The sequence below is a fragment of the Moschus berezovskii genome, chromosome 5 (genome assembly GCF_049115385.1).
Source record: "Moschus berezovskii isolate FMDL1 chromosome 5, NW_MosBer_1.0, whole genome shotgun sequence".
Taxonomy (NCBI): Eukaryota; Metazoa; Chordata; class Mammalia; order Artiodactyla; family Moschidae; genus Moschus; species Moschus berezovskii.
Genome location: NC_142464.1, coordinates 51328086 through 51350517, shown reverse-complemented (window position 1 = coordinate 51350517; position 22432 = coordinate 51328086). Strand labels below are relative to the sequence as shown.

At 38.3% G+C, this 22432-nt stretch overlaps 1 long non-coding RNA gene across 1 annotated transcript in view; it reads right to left on the bottom strand.

The window, feature by feature from the left end:
• Window positions 1–2312: 2312 nt before the first annotated feature.
• LOC148777828 (uncharacterized) overlaps window positions 2313–22432 on the bottom strand; it is a 99823-nt gene continuing 79703 nt past the window's right edge. The window contains exon 3 of the long non-coding RNA XR_016037434.1: window positions 2313–11180. This is a non-coding gene — a long non-coding RNA (uncharacterized LOC148777828). The remainder of the gene's footprint in view (window positions 11181–22432) is intronic.

Genomic DNA, 22432 nt, shown 5'->3' with positions numbered 1-22432 from the left:
GTCTACTAGCTGCTGCTGCTACTGCTGCTAAGTCGCTTCAGTCGTGTCCAACTCTGTGCAACCCCATGGACGGCAGCCCACCAGGCTCCTCTGTCCTTGGGATTCTCCAGGCAAGGATACTGGAGTGGGTTACCATTTCCTTCTCCAATGCATGCATGCATGCTAAGTCACTTCAGTCATGTCCGACTCTGTGCGACGCTATGGACAGCAGCCCTCCAGGCTCTTCTGTCTACAGGATTCTCCAGGCAACAATACTGGAGTGGGTTGCCATTTCCTTCTCCCCTACTAGTGCTAGATGTTAGCTGCTGCTGCTAGGTCGCTTCAGTCGTGTCCGACTCTGTGCGACTCCATAGACAGCAGCTACTGGATACTTAATGCTAATGCTATAAAGTGGAATAGAGTATTGACTCCATCCTCTGAGGATTGGAAACTTTCTTGTTTCTCCAAAAGAAATTATCATTATACTTTTAAGTTAGCTAAAGTCACAATAATGAGCTCAATCATCAGTAGCTACAAATATTACTGTCTGATGGTAATAAAAATAATGAACCACAAGCAAATTAAAAAAAAAAAGACTTCAAGTTTGGGGCTGGCAAAAGGATAAAGGAAATGTTTACCTTAAGAATTAAATTAATTCATTTATTTTTTGCACTTGTGTTTTAGACATTTATTCTCTTTACCATGGCTAATTTTCAGAATTCTGGTATTCCAGAGCTGACAAGGACCTTAAGTTACCCTGTCCTCACTCACTAATGATACATTTAAGTATTTAAATGGATTATAATTTACTATGGGCTTCCCTAATTCATTGTGGGCTTCCCTTTGTGGCTCAGCTGGTAAAGAATCTGCCTGCAATGCAGGAGACCTAGTTCGATCCCTGGATTGGGAAGATTGCCTGGAGAAGGGAAAGGCTACCCAAGCCAGTATTCTGTCTTAGAGAATTCCATGGACTGTATAGTCAAAGGGGTCACAAAGAGTCAGACATGACTGAGCGACTTTTGCTTTCACTCATAGCTCAGTTGGTGAAGCATCCACCTGCAATCCAGGAGATCCCCATTGGTTTCTTGGAAGATCCCCTGGAGAAGGGATAGGCTACCCACTCCAGTATTCTGGCCTGGAGAATTCCATGGACTGTATAGTCCGTGGGGTCACAAAGAGTCGGAGGCAACTGAGTGACTTTCACTTTCACTAATCTATTATATTAATATAAAATATAACTCATCCAACTCCCAGCTGTCTATTTTTATAGAAGTTTACAAGCTGATCTTAAAATTCATATAGCAATGCAAGGTACCTTGAAAAGCCAGACAATCTTGAGAAAGACCAAAGTTAGAGAACTCACACTTTCCAATTTCAAACCTTAGTGTAGTACTAACATACGGATAGATATATGGTTCAATGAAATAGAATTGAGAGTTCAGAAATAAAGCCATGCACATTTGCTTGATTGATTTTTGGGAGAGGTACCAAGATAATTCAATAGAGGGAGAAGAGTGTTTCAGTGATATGAAACAACTATATACCCAATGCAAAATAATAAAATCGAACACACACATCACATCATATACACAAAATTAACTCAAAATGGATCATAAACCTAAATATAAGGGCTAAGACTATAAAACTCATAGAAGAAATCTTAAAAGTAAGGTTTTGTAACCTTGGATTGGACATGGTATCCAAAGCACAAACGAATAAAAACTGAATTAAAAAAAAATTTGTTCTGATACCATTAAGAGTTTGAAAAGACAACTCACAGAACAGGAGGAAAAAAATTTGGAAATTATATTTCCAGTAAGAGATTTTTATCCAGAATATAAAGTACCCTTATAATTTAATAATTAAAAGACACCCAGTTTTTAAAAATGGCAGAATACTTTTCTAAGACATTGAAAGCATGGCACATTTTTGGTGGAAATGCAGTCACTTTTCCAAAGAGTTTGGTAGTTTTTAAAAGTTAAACATAAGCATACCATATGACTTAGCAATTCCAATTCTAATATACACCAAATAAAAAGAAAATCATAAAGCAACAAAGCACTTGTATAGTTCACAACAGCATTATTTATACTTATCAAAAATTAAAACAAACCTGATGTTTATCTACTGATGGATGGATATACAGAATGTGGTTTATTCACACAATTAAATATTTATTTACTCAGAAAATATAGGGATGAAGTATAAATACATGCTACAACATGGATAAACCTTGAAAACTTCATGCTAAGTGAAAGAGGATAGTCACACATGTAGTAAGTATATTGTATGATTTTATTTATACGAGATGTCCAGAAAAGACCAATTTATGGAACCAGATGGTAAATTAGTGATTGCTTAGAGCTGAGGATGGGAGTGGGGGATGGGGAGTGACTGCTAGTGAGTATGAGGTCTTGTTTCTAGAATATGAAAATATTCTAGAGCTCGATTTTAGCGATGGCTTCACTGTAATTACCTTGTAAACCTATGAATTATATATTTTAAATTAATTTTATGGTATGTGAATTATATCTCAATAAAACTTTTTCTAAATGTGTAACTCATCCTTTTAGATTGCTTATAGCATTTGAGGACCTGATGTCATCATTTAATATATTTTCTATCCCTCCCAATGATGATATGTATGCCAGCTAAATCTTCCAATCATTGACGAAAAATGCAAACCAGAATAATGACATTAGTATCTTTTCACTACACTGGTATTAATCACTGCTTCTTGCCCATGTTCATTCCATAAGGTAAATCATTCATTCACTTATTTATGAGCACCTATTATAAGACAGACATTATATTAAATGATGAGTATAAAAGGACATGAAGTGCCTGCTCCCCGCCCTTTAAGAGAAAACAGCCTCTAATGTGAGTGAGACAAATAAAAGATAAGTCTCAAAAGAGCTGAAAATGTGAGGATGTCTTTGGTTGTAATCAATAGAAGTCAGCTCTAGTTAATTTAATTAAAGTTTATGTGAAGGCTGTGGAGTTGCTCACAGTACTAAAAGGGAATCTGAGTAACTAAGGCTTCCAAATGGATAGCAGCCAGAGGGACTCCGTGATAAAAGTCAGGGACCAGTCAGTGGTTTTGTCAGGTCACCAGCCCTGGTATTAATCAGCACTAACCATTCTCCACCCTCATGGCTCTCCACTCAAGATCTCAGTTTCCAAGAGAGTAAGCTCAGTTGGACTAGCTTTATCTCAACTCACCAGTTCGCTAGGGGAAAGCAGGGCATTCTGGATGGCAAACCACCCAAGAATTCATATCACTCAGAAAAGAAAATTAGAAAAAGAGGGCATGAATTTTGAGCAGGCAAAAAAAAAAACAAAACAGAAGTGACCACTAAAATAACTCTATGTCAGGAGAATGTAGAAGTATACAGTGCTAGCACTGGAAGAGCCCTGAGGGATTTAGGAGTTTTTCTGTTGGAAGTGGTGCTTTAATGGAAATATGAAAACAAATTATCTGTGTGAAGTATGTAGCAGGAAGCTAGGGTGAGAAATCAAGAGGCATTTTACATGAATGAAATAATATGTGTTGAAATCCACACAGGTTTAAAAACCCATGAGTTGTTGAAAGAATGGGAAATTACTTTTTCCATAGGGGATATGAATATGGCTAAGTAAAGGAGGAGGAAATGGCAACCCACTCCAGTATTCTTGCCTGCAAAATCCCATGGACAGAGGACCCAGGCTGACTACAGTCCACAGGGGTGCAAAAAGTCAGACACAACTAAGCACGCACACTCACACAAGGAAGTTAGGCTATGAAGGTCTCTCACATCTCACTGGGATAGAGTCTGACGTGTATTTTGGAATTCAGGAGACTCAACTAGAACCCCCAAGCAGGTAAGTGTATGATTAGATCTGCAATTTAGAAATTCTGGCTATTGTGTGTAGAGTGATTTGCCTGTGGAAAGAGGCAGGCAGACTGGTGAGGAGGTTTCTTTCAGGCTACAGTTGATGCTTGGAATGAAGATGCGTTAGAGGGTAGGGACAAAGATGTAAAAAGGGCTATGCACAAGAGATGTACAGAGTGAAGAAGTCGAGGGCTAGGTGAGTAACTGGCTATGGATTTGGGAGGGAGTTGTGGAAAGGAAGACAGGAATCAAGAATGTCACCTTGATTTCAGGTCTAGGGGACTGCTTGAATTTCTCAGGAAGACTTTTCACTGTTCGGTTTACTACAGTAGCTCTTTAGGATCCCTTGTTTGTGACTGTCCTGTCTTTTAGATGAAAATATGGAGACTGCAAGTCCTTCACATATATCTTTGACACTCATGTTCTGAGAATCCTTATTCTGATCCTATCATATTTGTTTCAGAGCCTTTAGAGTCCGTGGGGGTTAAAGCCTCGACCATCTTGTTTCCTCTGGCACAATGCTTTTTTGTAGAGGTTTTGCTGTTTTAGTACCTGAGGTAAATCTAAAAGATACTGTGGCTTGGTTGTTCATGCAGCCCTGAAACATTTTTTTCAAAAGCAAGATAGAATACTCTCAGTGCAATGCCGACAAAGCTTATTCCTTTGGATAGTGCAGTGTGCCTGGATGTGCTGGCAGTGTGGTATAACTTTGGGTTGCTGCCAACAGGATGAAATTCAAACTGGCCATTCGGAACTGAAAGGTTCTCTCTTGCAGTACAAATCCACTGATCCAGGAGTGCAATTTTAACTTTCTAATCAATTCAAGCAAATGACCTTTCATCAAATGGAATCTCCAGGTTAGAGGGGACGCCGAGAAGTCACTTAGTCTACGCCACCTGCATTCAGGCAAGACTTAACAGGAGTCCATGGAAAAAGGTAAATGTTTAGGTTGTTCATAAGACATCCACTGGAGCAGTCCCTATGGTGTCAGTGTTCTGAGTCTTGTAAAGCCAGGAAGGCTTTCTAAGGATGACACATGGTTTCCCCCTGTCTCGAGCCATTTTCCTCTTGTTCTGGACTCATTAGAAGTAAGGAAATCTGCTTCTTGTCACTCACACAATTCTTCATATACTTGAGAACTATTATTAATTCCTTATTCAGCCTTCTTTTCTGTGGGCTAAATAAACTCTTTTAGCCTTTCCTCAGAGGGGATATTAGTCAAACCTTTCATCATTTTAGTTGCTGTCTTCTGGACTGCCTCCAAATTTTCCATAGCACATTTTATCTGGAAGAGCTGAAATGGAATACAGTTGGGTAAAAACTTCATTAATTCAGATCCTTCCAATTTGAAATTTGTGGTAATTCAGACGGGGATTTGCATAACCAACCCTCCCTTGATTGTGCAAGTTCAAGGCAAAACAGATCAGAAGGAGGAGGAGAAACTGTGGAAAATACTCAGATTCTCCTGGGAGCTGTTTTTTTCCAACTGTGTCAATGTGTACCTTCCCACCAAGCCACCTGTAGGCCAAGTGTTACCTGGACACATCGGCAGGTTCCCTAAAGACACCCACTAAGCTGCAGAGCAAGAGTAGATTGAATTGTTGTCCCTGTGGCTGTATATTCTCTCTCCTGTGAGTGTGCTTATTGGGTTAAAAGGCTTAAATTTATCACTCTGATGCTGTTCCAAAATTCTAGGCTATAAATCACCATATTTTCTGTAAGTATTCTAAAATAACACAATTATATTTCAATTTGGTGTTGGGCTTTTAACCAACTCCAATAGCTATTCTTTATGAATCTCTATGATAATTCTTATTTTGTGTGCAAAGATTGCACTAATCCACATGTAATGCCAAAATAGGTTCACCTTGCAAGTCCAAGCTATTCATCCATTTACTCACTGAATGAATATCTATTTCATCTACTGTGTGCCCAGGCATAACTGTATTAGCTATTTTCAAAGAAGAGTAAGTAGCCCCCGTCCTCACGGCCTTTTTTCCTGGGAGTGAATATTAGAATACAGGTATCAAGAAGGGTCATTGAGAAGAAGAGGATGAGCGAAAACAAGTGATCTCTGGAGAGGCCATGGAAAGCTATAAGACAAAGGGATCTTCTGGAGAGGTGAGTTTATCTCAAAAGAGGAGCAAGACTTTTCCAAATAGCCAATGTAGAGCTTGTACAATGTCACAGAAGTCTAAATTCTTCACTGTATGGAAGCAGTTTAATTAGATTATACTTATGGCTATTATAGTTACTGAGTAATTTTGCTATGAAAATTCTGAAAAGGCAGTCTTGTTTCCCTTGGTGTGTGCATCTTAATGGTTTTGAAGAGGGAAAAGAATCCATACTTGATTCCAGAACATACTAAGATATCAGCTATATTAAATGAAGTATAGACTAAACTATCTTTGTTAATTGGTGACAATGGGTGGATTGAAGGAGGCAGTTCAGATGTCCAGCAAGAATGTGTTTCCTAAGATGAAGAATTTAACCCTCTGCACTGAGTAAGGCTAGAAAACCCTAGGTGTTACAAAACAGATACAAACCCTTTCTCTGGGTTTATTTGAAAGAGATAAAGTTTCTCTCTAGATAGGGAGACACCAAGAGAACCCAGAAGCAGCTGATCCATAATGGGCCCAGGTCTTTATCCTAGATTTAGCTGTCAGAAAACTTAGGGAGCCTAAGAGTCCAGAAGTCTCTCTCTAAAAGAAATAATGAGGATTGTGGGGAAAAGATTCCAGTTGGATATAATCTGTGCCATTGTCCATAGTCTGGTTATGAGATTCTAGAAAACCAGCACAACTCCTTAATCTAATCAAGTGCATTATAGTTCTCTGTTCATTTGAGAATCACTGGAAAGAGCCTTAGGAATATTACAACGTGAGGGGCTAAATCAGTGAAATTTAGAACGTAATTCTCTCCCATATTAAATAAATATCCTTGAATAAGTGACCCAACTTCAATGTATAAAATGTGGATATAGCAATACCTACTTTATAGGGTTGTTATAAGGCTTAAATGAATCAATGTATCTAACATATCTAGCTATTTATTTACTTAAATTTTTATTGGCATACAGTTGATTTACAATATTGTGTTTCTGCTGTACACCAAAGTGAATGTTATACATGTACATACATGCATATATATATATATACATACACATACTCTTTTTTAATATTGTTTTCCTGTGTAGGTCATTTCAGAGTATTAAGTAGAATTCCTGTCTGTTTCATATATAGCAGTGTGTATATGTCAATCCCAATTTCCCAATTTATCCCTCCTCTCTCTTCTTTCCCCCCGGTAACCATAAGTTTTTTTTTTTTTGAACATCTGTGACTCTATTTCTGTTTTGTAAATAAGTTCATTTGTACCATGTTTAGATTCTACATATAAGCAATATCATATGGTATTTGTCTTTTTCTGCCTGACTTACTTGACTCAGGATAACAATTTCTAGGTCCACCCATGCTGCTGCAAATGGCATTATTTTGCTCTTTTTATGACTGAGTAATATTCCATTGTGTATGTACCTGGTATGCTGAAGTCCGTGGGGCTGCAAAGAGTCAGACGTGACTCAGTGACTAAACAACATCAACATTTGTAAATGAGGCTCAGCACACAGGAGCTAGACAAGTGCTTACTTTTATTAACTGTGTTTCTGTCTAATATCTAAAGGCTACATGACTTATGGCAGTTTTATTCATTCTTTCATCAACTCAAAATTAAGAAGCAACATATACCATGTCCTATTGCACAAAAGATTAGACCAATGCTCTCAAAACTTTATGTGCAACTGGTCATTTGGGGATTTTATTTGAAGCAGATCTTGTTCAATGAGTCTGGGATAGAGTGCCAAGATTCTTTAGTTGTTAAAGTACCCAGATGACTTCAATATTGCTGAATGGTGGATCATATTTTATATAGAATGAGCACAGACACTTGTGCCATGGATCTATAAATCCATTTGGGTGGATCTAAAGAAACAGACTTAAGTGCTGCTTCCAGGTACTGACATGTGGGTTTGGCTACAATGGGATATTTCTTCATTTATCTAAGTGCTTTCTCAATTCTAACCCATGTAATGCATTTATGCCCTACCTTTTGTGATTTACAACTTAGAATCTTCTGATCACTTTCTTTCTTAATTCTTACCCTAAGTCCTTATTTTAGATACAGCCAGAAAACATTCTTTGATCAATTCACAGTCCTGACAAAATCTGATGTTTCAGTTCAGTTCAGTTCAGTTCAGTTCAATTCAGTCACTCAGTCGTGTCCGACTCTTTGTGACCCCATGAATCACAGCACGCCAGGCCTCCGATGTTTAGGGACAGGTGAAATCAATAAAGATATCCTTTTGCACTTGTTTTCAAACTTTAGTATGCATTGGAATCACTTGAAAGATTTCTTTAATCACAGACCATAGGAACCCACCCTAGGAAGTTCAGACTCATTAGGTCTGGGATGAGAGTGTTGTTGTTTAGTTGCATCCGACTTTGCCACCCCGACCCCATGGACTGTAGCCCGCCAGGCTCCTCTGTCCATGGGAATTCCCAGGCAAGAATGCTGGAGTGGTTGCCATCCTCTTCTCCAGGGGATCTTCCTAACCCAGGGATCAAACCCAAGTCTCCTGTATTAGCAGGAGAATTCTTTACCACTGAGCCACCAGGGAAGCCATAGCGTGAGGGTGAAGAATGATTTTTTTCTAACGAGGGTTGGTTTGAGAACTGCACATTGAAAGCATTAGCTCATACTGACAAGGTTTGGGTGCCTGTGAAGAGGAACTGACACTATTCAGACAAGAGGGGCCAATCGTGTTTGAAACATGAAATTCTGAAGTAGCACAAATGTAGTACACATGTAACCAAAGATTACGGCAGTATCAGTTCAGCTCAGTTCAGTTGCTCAGTCCTATCCAACTCTTTGCGACCCCATATATCGCATCTCGCCAGGCCTCCCTGTCCATCACCAACTCCCGAAGTTTACCCAAACTCATGTCCATCGAGTTGATCATGCCATCCAGCCATCTCATCCTCTGTTGTCCCCTTCTCCTCCTGCCCCCAATCCCTCCCAATATCAGGGTTTTTTCCAATGAATCAACTCTTTGCATGAGATGGCCAAAATATTGGAGCTTCAGCTTCAGCATCAGTCCTTCCAATGAACACCCAGGACTGATCTCCTTTAGGATGTATCAGTTCAGTTCAGTTCAGTTGCTCAGTCATGTCCGACTCTTTGTGACCCCATGAATCACTGCACGCCAGGCCTCCCTGTCCATCACCAACTCCCGGAGTTCACTCAAACTCATGTCCATCGAGTTGGTGATGCCATCCAGCCATCTCACTCTCTGTCGTCCCCTTCTCCTCCCGCCCCCAATCTATCCCAGCATCAGAGTCTTTTCCAGTGAGTCAACTCTTCTCATGAGGTGGCCAGAGTATTGGAGTTTCAGCTTTAGCATCAGTCCCTCTAATGAACACCCAGGATTGATCTCGTTTAGAATGAACTGGATGGATCTCCTTGCAGTCCAAGGGACTCTCAAGAGTCTTCTCCAGCACCACAGTTCAAAAGCATCAATTCTTCGGCGATCAGCTTTCTTCACAGTCCAACCCTCACATCCATACATGACCACGGGAAAAACCATAGCCTTGACTAGATGGACCTTTGTTGGCAAAGTAATGTCTCTGCTTTTTAATATGCTATCTAGGTTGGTCATAACTTTCCTTCCAAGGAGTAAACGTCTTTTAATTTCATGGCTTCAATCAGCATCCGCAGCGATTTTGGAGCCCCAAAAAATAAAGTCTGACACTGTTTCCACTGTTTCCCCATCTATTTCCCATGAAGTGATGGGACCAGTATAGTGGAGGATAAATTCTATTTCATCAAAACATACCACAGCCAAAACCAGTTCACAGCATACAAAGCCCTTATTTACTGTAAACAGAGAAGACTATATGAAGTTGACGGAAAAGATCATGTGTAAAGACCAAATCTAGTCTCTCTGTATTTCAAATAAGACAAGAAATAATAAGGCCCAGATATTTTGCAAATTTTCCATTGGAAAGTGTCACGAAAGTATCCTAGTGTAGATATCATCATGTTTCAAATAACAACATCATCCCCACCTCCTCCTGGAAACTTTATCTGATAGTTTGATGCAGAGATCAACATTCTTGGTACTCAGTTTTGGAAAGCCTATTCTACTTTGGCTATTTATACTATTATTTGTAATTTTATGTCACCTGACACAGACTTGGAAATCATGGAGGACAATGATCATCCTTTTAATTCTGTTTTCAGAGTTTATCACAGTGCACACACATATTTTTAACATAGAATAAATACTTGTCTTAAAAAATTGTGATAAAAACTACACTGCATCTAAGGCATCTCTGTTTTTGTTACAAAGTCAAGTGTTAAATATATATAGTAAATAATTAGACTAATATCAGATAGCTGTCAGCATTTTGCCATGTAAGTACAGAATATTGTATTTACATGAAAACAACACTTTCCACTGCACAATCATTTCAGTAGCATGATCAATTCAAGTACAAGGAAGGAAAACTTTAAACTTATTTAAAAAATTTCTTCCTAAAATCTCAAATGTTCACTAACAAAAGTGTAGTTCTTTCAAATCTTTACAAGATGAAGTATTATACAGCAATAAAAATGAATGAAAGATAACCACAGCCAACCTTTGTTATTCTCTGATTCAATAATTGCATGTTTCCACCTTGCTAAAATTTGTTTGTATAGCCCCAAAACAAATACAAGTGACACTTTTCGGGTCACCTTTGGACACATAGAGTGTGAAATTTGAGTTGACTGATACACAAGATACTCTGCCTTCTTATTTCAGTTCTCATTCTGGAAATGTGTATCCTTTTCACAGTCTGTTCCATGCCATACTTTTCTCACTTTTGTACATCTTTTGATGATTTTACTGTTTAAATGGCCTCCAAGTGTAGTTGCCAAAGTTCTTCCAAATGGTCCTAAGTGCAAGAAGGTGGTCATATGACTTACAGAGAAAATGCATATGTTATATAAGCTTTGACCAGGCATGAGTTATGGTCCTGTTGGCTCAGAGGTCAGTGTTAAAGTGAAGTCGCTTCAGTCATGTCCAACTCTTTGCGATCCCATGGACTGTAGTCTACCAGGCTTCTCTGTCCATGGGATTTTCCCAGGCAAGGGTACTGGAATGGGTTGCCATTTCCTTCTCCAGGGGATCTTCCTGACCCAGGGATTGAACCCAGGTCTCCTGCATTGCAGGCAGACGCTTTACCCTCTGAGCTACCAGGGAAGCCCAAAGAATCAGCAGGATATGTTAAATAGCTGTCATAAAACAAAAATACACACAAAACAAGATTAGGTATTAATCAGTTAACAAAAATATTGTAACCAAAGGCTCCTAGGAACTTAACCTGCATTTCTGCTAGGAGTAATCATTCAATATTGGCTAATTGAGTATTCAGAGTGGCAAATAATGAGAATCAACTGTACATGCAGCTAGAAAAATAAATCTCAGTAAAATAATTCTGAGTGAAAAAAAAAATGACATCCTGGAAGAGCATATGGTACTCTTTTTTACAAAATTCAAAAACAAAACTAAACAATACTTTGTTTAAAAATGATTTTAAAAAGCAAGGAAATACAAATATGTAGGTAGTCAATGCCTTGTGAAAGCAGAAGGGAAAGGGTTAGGTCCAAGCAAATTGGTAGACATAAGGAAACAGGTGATGGGTTCAGCATGAGGGCTAGTCATCTTCTTATTATTTAGCTAAAATAGTTAAACAAATAAATTGAGACAGTCATGTTTGCAGGATAACAACTGGTCATAAACATAGGATTACAATTGTATCAACTTTTGGCACTGGCCACTTAAAGCTGTCTGGACATTTTTTCATAGCCCAAAATATATATGATGAACAAATGAATAAGCAGATATATTGTAGCCCAGTCAGTAAATGATTTACCCCCTGAATCCAGACTTTCTGTGAGACTCTGAAACAGGGATCCTCAGGAAGAATTGGAGGGTACTCTGCCACAGAAAGGAATGATGAGTTTTCAAACTTCGAGACCTGCACCTGGATTTCTCGTGTCATTTCTGAGAGTCCAGACACTTGGCATATGGATGGATCACTGATAGAGAGGGGTTCCATAGAGCACAGCAGCATGGAATTCAGGTGCATCCTTGACCCAACGAGTCAAAACTCAAAAGTGAAAAAAGGGGGAATGATCCTTCATACCAAGATAACAAGCACAAAAAAGATGACTGGATCTCGTGTGATTTCCAGTTATAGATAAGAATAAAAACTAGTTTTAAAACCCAGAACTCTGTGGAAGTGGATGACAGAGATATGCCTATAGTGTTGAGAAAGATCAGAAAGCATAAATGTTGCTAAGCAAGTAGTTATTGCCAGTTTGCCATGGTGGCTAAACCTCAAAAAATCTGACTGGAAGTTAGTGCCGTTGTATTTTGGGAAGGGCAAGTACTATAAGGCAACAAAGTGTATCATCTTAAATAAGAAATCAAGGCGTGTCCTCATGGGGTGGGGGTTGCCTTTGATATACGAATGCTATATTGCAGCAGCCAGTTTCCTCACAGCAGTCAATAATTTAGGATGATTTGTATAATGCACCTTGCTGTAGCATGCAAATGACACAACGTCCTCCCCGGTGGGGCTGTGATGGAGTCAGGCTGGTGCAACCGAAACAAATGCCTGATATTCAACCCGCATTTAATCACACCTTTGGTTTGATTTACTAATGCTATTGTGTTTCCATTTTCTGGTAAGATATTATTAGCAAGCAACTCAGCCTGAATACTAGAATATGTTGGATCAATTTAAGAGGCAATATAGATCACTGGGGTTTCTTTTATCAAATGGAACCATTAGACTTGCATGTTAAAAAAGTATATATTTCTGTTTCAAATGTGTAAGCGATGCATTGCTCACCATTATGCAAAAGGCCACCAAGAAGCTAAGAGGAGAGATGCAAATGGATGGCAGGGAGGGGATGATAAATATGTTGTTGCCCATGTAGCTTATATTCAACCATGGATGTCTTATTTTGTGGAAGGGACATGCATTATCCTTTTTTCCCTAGAAAGGAGCTTAGCATATTCTCAAGGTTGTAATCCAAGACAGTCCACCATCTACTTTTTACACAAACACAGCATAACTAAAATGTATTCCACCTCTATGGAACAACTAATATGGCCACTTTTGATGAGTAGTTGCTTGAAAATCGGACTCAAGTCAAGTGTTTTCTCTTTGTCATCTTAGGATGCATTTGCCACCGTGCTTGTTTTTCTGTGTCACGTCAGTTCTGCTTTTCGGTGTCCCACTGTCTTTTGCTATACAGTGCGTGGACAGAACAGCTGAGTAATTATGCCAGTGTGACTGCAGTTTTACCTTTGGGGCCCTTTTGCTATGCCCACACACAGGTGATTAACCTAGGAATGGTGACATTCCTTGCCTGTGAGGGATTGGCCATGTGACTCTATCAACTGGCGGTACAGCAGGCAGCTGAGACACCAGTTAACCTTACAGCTTGGCAGTGAGAGTCTGAGAGAGGCAGGTGAAACGGGACCCTAGGCGCTCTGTCCCCAAAGAGTTTGGCTCTGGATTGTGACTGAACAAACAAATCTAAAGAGACGTTGTAGACAAGGGAAAGAGGGTGCTCTTTGGACTCTCATTCTAGCCCTGACTTACCTTAGATACCTTTACGCATTTTCTCATGTTTAAAATGGTGTTCTTTTTCCACCTCCCACATATATACATATATTGTGAAGACAAATAATAATAAATAGTTTCAATTGCTATCATTTGATGATTTAATAAGTTGCTTTTGTATGTACTTGGTAATTAATTAGTGGGATTAAAAGAAAAAGTCAAACCAACAAACAGAAAAGCAAACCCCAAACCACACACATATACACAACAGCACAAAGGCTGAATGCACATGTAAAAAAAGAATGTTGTTCAAAAGCAGGTTGGGCAACAAAAACAACAACAAAATAATCCAAAGTTAAATATTTTCTGTCACTGTTCTTTCCATTGTTGGCATAGTGAGTATATGATAAGGTAGATCTATAAGCTTTTATGTACTTTGAAGTATTTTTCCAATTTAGCGATTTTGTTGTTGTTGGTGGTGGTGGTTTCCTTGTTTTATTATATTTACATTTACAATTTACTTCCAACTGAGTTTTTTCTTTACTATTTATAGTCATGGAAAGAGGCTCATTTGGTTTGCCTTCTATCTAAAAGAATGTCTTTCTTTGGACATTTGTTGGTTCTGATGAATCTCTTATTGTCATTTAGGTCTCTTCAATCTGTATACTTATTTAAAATCTAGAATGCCTACATTGGGTTAATGAAGCAGGACTGGTCAAAATAAGAAAAAGATATATAACAGAGGCTGAAATGGCCCCTGTCTTCATTACACTTGCAGATATATTAATACTCAGCACCTACTAAGTGCCAGGCACTGAACTTGGCAGTGAGGCTACGGTAGTCACCCTGACAGGCAGAATGCTCACCTTTTCATAGCGTGCAACCTAGTGGCAAGAGGTAGACTATAAATAAGTAAACACATAAATAAAATCAAAGTACAAATTCCGCAAAGAGAACCAAGTCACATGATGTGTTAGGGGAGTAACTCAATGTGCAACCATCAGGCTGGAAGAAGAATGTGTTAGCTACGATCAGCTCTAGGGGCAAAGTATTCCAAGGGCATTTATAGCAGCTTATCTAGAATAGGTGTTTTTATAGGGAGGAATAGGAAATAAGATTGAAAAGATAGTTTGGGAGAAATTCTTTGAGAGCTGTAAATGTCATGGTAAGGCAGTGTTATGAGTTGAATTATGTCCCCTCAAAAGATGTTAACACTGAACCGCCATGTACCTGTGTTTGTGACCTTATTTGGAGATAGTGTCTTTGCCAGTGATCAAGAAGAGTTAAGGGCGTGAAGGTTTTCCCCCCTTCAATATGACTGATTCGATATAAAAAGGGGAAATTTAGACACAGAGACAAACACAGACAGGAAGAATGCCAGGTGAATATAAAGACAGAGATCAGCATGATATCTGATCTACAAGCCATGAACATCAAAGATCTCCAGCAAACCAGCAGAAACTAGCAGACCTGTATGGAACAGATTTCCCCTCATCGCCCTTAGATGGAACCAACCCTCTTCACACCATAATTTCAGACTGCCAGCTTCCAGAACTGTGAGACAACATATTTCTGTTGTTTCTGCCACAGTGTTTGTGGTACTTTGTTAAAGCAGCCCTAGCAAACTAATAATGGACAGTGATCCCAGATCCACGGTGCCGTGCCAGGCGCTGCTCCTGTACCTCAGTATGTGCCATGGCCTCAGAATGTATCTGAGAGGCAGCCAGGACAGTTCAACTGAGTTTGCCAGAGTAGATAAAACCCACTGAGCTAAAGCACTGAAGTCTTTTTTGTTCGTTTTGGTAAGCACTGGGAGGCTCTTTGAAAGTTTTGATAGATAAGTGAAATGAAGCAGCCTACTTTTTGACCTCACTTTCCAGCTTAAGGGTTGTGTGTAAACCCATTCCACTTCTCTCCTCAACCCAGCACTGACTGCAGTGTCTTGAGTGCTGGCTCCTCTGTCCCTTGCTGTAAACTGGGAACCACTTGAGACCAGAAATTGTGTATTAGCGCTCTGGATTTCTAGTACCGCTCCCTGATGTCTGATAGGTGCTCATTAATTACAGTAAGTCTAGCAATACAAATGAGTTCTGTTCCAAGAGCACATTCATAAGTCCAAATTTTTTGTAAGTGCGATAAAGTTAGCCACGTACACTTCTAACACAATCACCTATTAGTACTATAATGTTTTTATTTATTTATTTATTTTAATTGGAGGCTAATTACTTTACAATATTGTATTGGTTTATCATACTTTTCACATAAAACATAGAAAATAAACACAATGAAGAGAATATTTTTAATCTTACAGTATAGTACATTACCTTGAAAAGTACAGTACTACCGTACGACAGCTGGCATACAGGGCTAGCATTGAGTGACAGGTAAGAAGTGTTACTGACTGGAGGAGGAAGAGGAAGTGGGAGATGGTAGAACTGAAGGATCGTCAGCAACAGGAGATGAAAGACAAGCTGCGATTTTATGCACATTTGACGTTGATGGCTAACTTACACGACTGAACATGTGAACACACATTCACCTCTTTGAAAGTTTGTTTTAAGACTTTGTATTTTTGTTATCTTTCTTTAATGATGTTGTTTTTAAATGCCATGGACTCAAAAAAAAAAGTTTGCAACTTGAAAGTTCATATGTAGAGGACTTACTGTACTAGCTTGGTGGCAAATGCTATTATTTTCTCATTTTCCACTCTGAAATAATTTCATACTTTCAGGAAAATTTCAAAAAGTGCATTAAGAACCTCATACTCCCTTCTCCCTGATTTACACATTGCTAACATTTTACCACATCTGCTTTAAATCATTTTCTTCCTCTTGATATAAGCATTCTAGTTTTTTTGGTTTTTTTCCTGAACCACCTGAGAGCAAATTATACTCATCAAACCTCTCCCCTCTGAAAGCTTTAGTTTATACTTCCTAAGAGCAAAATCACTTTTAAGTAATAATTGTAAAGTTATAAAAGTCAGGAAATTAAATATTAATAAATACTCTTATTTATAGCTAGTCTTCAAATTTTTCCAATTGGTTCTTCATAGACTTTTTTTTTCCTGAATCAGGATTCATCGCAAGTGCATCTATTTAATTGACTTGTCATGTTTCTTTAGTCTCCTTTCATCTGGAACAGTTTCTTACCCTTTCTTTGTCTTTCATCATATCAATGGTTTTGAAGAATACAGAGCAGTTACGTTGTAGAATCTTCCTCAAGATGGTGTATCTAATGCTTTCTAATGATTAGATTTAAGGTGTGCATTTTCAGGCAGAAACGCCACAGATGTAATTATGCGTCCTCAGAGCCTCACATTAGGAGACACAGAATATCAATCTGTTTGTCCCGTTTTGGGTAATTTTAACTGATTTCCTGGTTAAAGTGATGACTATCATGTTTCCCCACTTAGTTACTACTTTCCCTGTAATTAATCAATAATTTGTGGGGAGATAATTTAAGACCTGGCAAATATTATGTTTCTCAGAAAAATTTCCCACATTCGTGATAGGCTCCCATTATTGATTTCTGTTTGATTCCATTATTATTACGGTGATTACACAATGGTGATTTTGCTATTTTATTTTATTTTTATATTTAATAACTATCATGTTGTTTCACCCTCTCCCTGAATGTTTAATTCATTTATGATCAGTATGGGTTTGGGTATTCTTATTTTATTCAGTGGATTATAACATCATTTATGCTGATGCTCAAACTGTTTCAGATTTGCCTCCTGGGAACCACTTCAATCTGCCTCCTTTGTACTGTTACATGTCCATTATTTTTTGAGCATTTTTTATTTTCAGGTGTAGCAAGATATTCTGGTTTGTCTTGCGTTATCTTTGCCTACCTCTTCCCCTTGGAATTAGTCATCTCTCCAAAGAACTCTACTTCCTTTTACTAAGGAATGATAACTAAATGCCAAAGAGTGGACACAATGAGTTAGATTCATTCTCAATCATTTGAAGACTCCGTTTTTAAAGTTTTGTCATTTTAGTCACTAGGACATGTCCAACTCTTCGCAACCCCATGAACTGTAGCCCGCCACGCTCCTCTGTCCATGAGATTTTCCAGACAAGAATACTGAAATGGGTTGCCATTTCTTTCCCCAGGGTATCTTCCCAATCTAGGGATCGAACCTGTATCTCCTGTGTCTCCTGCATTGCAAGGGGATTCTTTGCCACTAAGCCACAGATTAAATTTGTCTTACTCATCACCTTTGGTGTCAGGTAACATTTACAAGGGCTCCTTTTAAACATTTTCTGTAATTCAGTATAGATCTTGTTTTCCCTTCCTCCTTATGTCTTTTTTTTTTTGAAAAGTCTGAAGTTATCTGGGGCTGGTGACTTCTCTTCTCTTCTCTCTAACATTGTTTATCAACAACTCTAGTGTAACCATTCTGCATTTTTCTCTACCTTTAGGTAGACTTTGATCTTCCCTTCTATGGTCCTCCTGCTTTTCCAAGCTAATCTTCTTGATTCCATTTTCTCCTGTCTCCTCAAGGACTCTCCTTCTGTTTTTCCTTTCCCTTCTTGTATTTTTCCATTTCTTCTAATACATTATATAATCATTTTCCTAACAATTCTCAGATCTTTTATATGTTAGAAAAATGTCTTTTCCAATCCTGTGGAGAAAGTCTTATTTTGCTTTGTTTCAGCATCAAAGTGCCTCAGAAGGTAATTTGCATTTTCTGTCTCCATTTTCGTAGCACACACATACTCCTTAGGGTTGGGCAAAGATCTCAGCCCTTCAACTCAATTTGTTCTCTTCGAAATCATCCATGATCATAAAATCATCCATTTTGCCTTCCACAGAAATGAAAACTTTTTAAGGAAAGAATGTAGGAGAAAAATGAGAATTGGGGTTAAAAATAAGATGTTAATAAACAGTGTTTGAAATGAGAATATCAGCTGGTGTCAGAAAGCATGGTTTTTGCTATTTGTCCATGTGACAGCAAATGCATAATACATATAACTTATTTTTCTGCAAAATGGGAATAATGGATTCTTTCCTCATAGGAAAGTGCTAAAGACTAACTTTGCAAATTATAAAGTATGAGACAAAATTACAATTCATTAATAGATAATACAAATATATATAATAACTTTTCCTTTAAAGATATAAAACACCCGCAAAGGTCAGTGTTAGTTATTAGAAGATTAAAGATCAGTCCGCAGCTTTCTCTGCTTTCCTTCCTCTGCCCTTTTTCCTTCTTAGGCATGATATAATGTCATGGGTCCTGCCTTGTTGTGAGTTAATTTTCATGTACCCTCTTCCATTCAGACCTCTTTTCTGAGTCTGCACGCTACATTTCTCATACTTGCTGGACAAATTCTCCTACAAAGATTTGACAGGTTAGAGTTGATTCTGACTCAGCCAACATTAACCTGTCTTTCTTTCTCCATAAATTCTGTTACATGTTTTATAAAATTCCAGTTTCCCCACACATGATGGTCAAGTCCTCCATGAGTGACCTTGCCTACAATGTCTCTGAGAAAGAGGAGGTTGGATTTTCCTTGGTCACACTACTACCTTTTGAATTCCATCCAGATGTGCATATTTCTTAGGAAAATCATCACTCTTTACTTGATATAATTATTAAATATGAGCAAAATGTATCCTTAATAGATTGCTATTCTGCTTCTTCAGTTTGCCTCAGGCCACACTGTCAAGTTTCTTGGCACTGCAGTGCTTTCAGTACCAGGAACCTGGGATGGACTACTTGATGCCTTTTCTTCAGTTTTAGGTTAACACCTTAAAGGTCTTCAGTACCATTTTAGTCATAATAGTAAGATCATTTTCACAGAGAGTGTCATGAGGCCTAATTAGTACCTGTAAAGAACTCTGTGATCTTACAAGGAAAAGAGAGCAAAACCCTATTCAACCCAAGAACAAAAAACAGACGAAGAGACTGCTCAATTTAGTTAGAGCCACAGTCATCCAACACACTGGAAGAAATGTAAATCTCCCGATGGGGATGCTTTCCAAGGGTGGGGTTTTATACTATCAATATGCCCCTGTTGGAAGAGTAACTTTTTCATTTCAGTGATTTGTGATGCAGCCCACTGCTGCAGAAAGAAGGACTTCATAAAAACTGGGATCTAATTCAAGTCAATCTGCCACCAACTAGCAGTGCAAAAATTAGTCAATTCATAGATTTGAAGGTCTTTCACTCATCTATAGGTTGAGTGGTTTGAACCAAATGACATCTGAAGTTCATTTCAACTCCAGCATATTCATGACTGAAATTCTTGGTTTTATGTTAGACAAATTCAATTCAAGCAACCTATATTGAGTAGATTCTACGTGGCAGGCATTGTGGTAGTTTCTAGGCAAGTTCTGCCTCTTCTCACAACTTCAAAGGCACCATCCATATAGAAGACAATGTTAATCACCATTCTCTAGTAGTGTGGATTTTTATGGCCCTGGAGACTCAATTAATGAAGCCCAGTCGTTGATCAGGGAATAAAGAGATGAACTCAGTTGCCTTGGTGGGGAGTAAACTAAATCTTCTCTAATGAGTTGATGTCTGCACTGGATTTTGAAAGAGGAATAAAAGTTTGCTGGTAGGAAAGTAGATTAGGGAGGCATTTGGGAAAGCATCTTGGAGAGAAAGAAAAGAATGTACAAAAGCTTGAAGCATAAGTGAAGATTTGCTAGAAAGGAAACTTCAAGGGAGCATGGAGGTGATCATTCAATACACTCTGATATGATGTTGTGTCTCACTATATAAACATGATTTTTTTCATCTTCTCAAGCTACAAGAACCTGCGGCTGTTTCTTATTTGTGGTCAAGATTTGTTCAAAATCTCTATATCATAAGATCCAAAGATGATTGAAGCTATATCGAGTCAAATACAAACAATGCCAGTTAAGCCGGCTTTGCGTTTCTTGACCTGTTTAAGCAAGAGTAAAGAATGCAGGATTCCCATGCAGGCGTATTACCTCAGGACTGTGAGTTAGCTTTATAGGGGAATTCACAGCATCTATGCCTGGCTTCTTCCAGAACTTGTCACAAAGAAGTGCAAATAAGGAGACCGGAGGAGCCAGCCAAGTTCTCTCTAAAATTATCCCTGTCATCAGAAACAATTAATACTATGTACAGCACAGTATTGTTCTAGGAATAGGAGCCAAAGGAGTTTAGGGAGATTTGCAGATCATGTAATTTTGTGACTGGAGTTTATGGCTGGCAATGGTTGGTGTGTTAAAACTTAATTGGTGGGAGGATTTGAGGGGGTCCAAATAAAACTCTTTAAGGGGTTCAAACAACATTGCTAGAGGAAAGAAATGGTTTATCACATTCTTGGGAAATCTGTATCTTTTATTTATATTTGGAGACAATCAAGTTGATCTGATTCAGTGGAAACCTACAGTGTGTCTATGTGTGTGCGTGTGTGTGTACACATATGTGTACATGTGAACCTGCGAATGTGTGTGAATTCTTTTCTACTTCACAACATTCTGTGGGGACTCAGTAAAGATCAAACCCTCACACCCAGACAAACTCTCTGGGTTGAAATAATAGAACCTCAAATGAATTTACTTATACTCCTTTGCTCTTGCAAGTACCAAGTTTAATCACACCTGACATTCTTTACACACTTTAACAAAAACCAAGTCACATGACAAGCAGAGATAACGCAATAATGTAAGCAGAGAAAGAGAAAGAAGAAACATTTAAAAAGAAAATGTAATAATCTGATAGCAGAAACTACAATTTCTTTTTTCAACTCAGATTATTTTTATGTGTCTTGTCAAGCACTTTCTTTGTGTTACTGGGTAAGGAGGGAGTTCCAATTTCTCCATCACTAGTCTTCAATCTAAATGACACATTATGAATGGCTTCTCAAAGTAGTTTCAGCATGTTCTATATAAAGTGGGGGATAAATGTGCACCAATCTGACTTTTGTTGTGGAAAAGTATCAGCTTCATTTTTTATTTTTACATTTGAGAAAAGAAGAGTTTTGGAAAGATGTCTAATTCATTAATAAATCTATCCTCTGGATCCTAGTTGACATTCAGTTTAATAAAAGCTAAAAGTGCTGTCTCAAGCTCATGAAGAAAGAGCAAAGAAATCAGTGTTTGTATAGTAGCTTTTGGTAGTCATTAAAATTTGAAGCTTCTACAAGGCAACCTAATTTTGTGGTCTATGCAACTCTGGGAACTAAGTGAGAATTTCATAAATAATCAGAAAATAGAAAGCTCATATGCAGATAAGAAAATGTTTTCCTAGCAGAATAAAGGTTTCCAGCATCATATATGCCTGTACAGTTATCCCAGCCCTTAAAGATAAAATTCTAGGTAAAGCAAAACAAAATTACAGAGGTCATGTATACCTAGGACACAGAGATTAAAGGCAAATCCTTGTTTTCTGAGGAAAACTATAAGCCAACATTGCCTTCCCACCACTCCCCAAATAAACTGTTCTATACTAGGTTCCCTAATGGTCAAAAGAAGACATGTAAATCGACTCAAAGGCAAACTGAACCTGAGCTTTGACAACAGGATTTGCAGGGAGGAAAGAGTGCCACCTACTGAATCACCACCTTTTAGATGTTTCTGTCAGCACTTTGATTTTCCTTGGAGTTCTACCAACCAGGGAGTGTGACCTTGCTTAGAAATGAAATCTGACCTCATTACAATGCAAGCTTAGCTTTCTGCAGGCACATTACAAAATCAGCCAGAACCCCTTATCTGCAGATTTCCCCCCAAATAGTGCAGCACTAAGTGAGAGCCACAAGAAAGACAAGCAGAGGGGCTATGTAGACCCAAAACAGCAAGAACAGCTGCAAAAGAGGATCAGGCATCTGTGTAATGATATGTTTAGTCACTAAACACAACTATTTTATCTTAAGATAGACTCAAAATCCACTACACATGTTTATGTAAAGTCTTCTTATTCTC